This window comes from Monopterus albus, unplaced genomic scaffold (genome assembly GCF_001952655.1).
Source record: "Monopterus albus unplaced genomic scaffold, M_albus_1.0 scaffold25.1, whole genome shotgun sequence".
Classification (NCBI taxonomy): Eukaryota; Metazoa; Chordata; class Actinopteri; order Synbranchiformes; family Synbranchidae; genus Monopterus; species Monopterus albus.
The window spans coordinates 2,190,748-2,191,016 of NW_018127905.1; the positions used below are offsets into that span (position 1 = coordinate 2,190,748).

General features: G+C 45.7%; 1 protein-coding gene across 1 annotated transcript in view; it reads right to left on the reverse strand.

Moving 5' to 3' along the window:
- The window catches only part of peli3 (pellino E3 ubiquitin protein ligase family member 3), a 34,232-nt gene that overhangs the window by 13,882 nt on the left and 20,081 nt on the right, over positions 1–269 (reverse strand).

Genomic DNA, 269 nt, shown 5'->3' on the forward strand with positions numbered 1-269 from the left:
ACTTTGAAAGCACATCTTTGCAAGATACCAATTACTTCACACTAGAATTTGAACTGGCAGTTCAGGATTTCATTAGCAGAAGCTGTATTGGATGAACAAACATGAGGGGCATGGTAGACTGAGCGAGAATAGAGGGCAGCTGCTGGTTAGCGGTGTGTCAAAGAGTGCCCATAGCCAATAGAGAAGGAGCTGCCTGTAGCAAGGCAGGGGCGTTAGTCATGGAAAAGATAGAGATGATGTTCATGGAAGCAGTGGTGGCTAATAAGGTG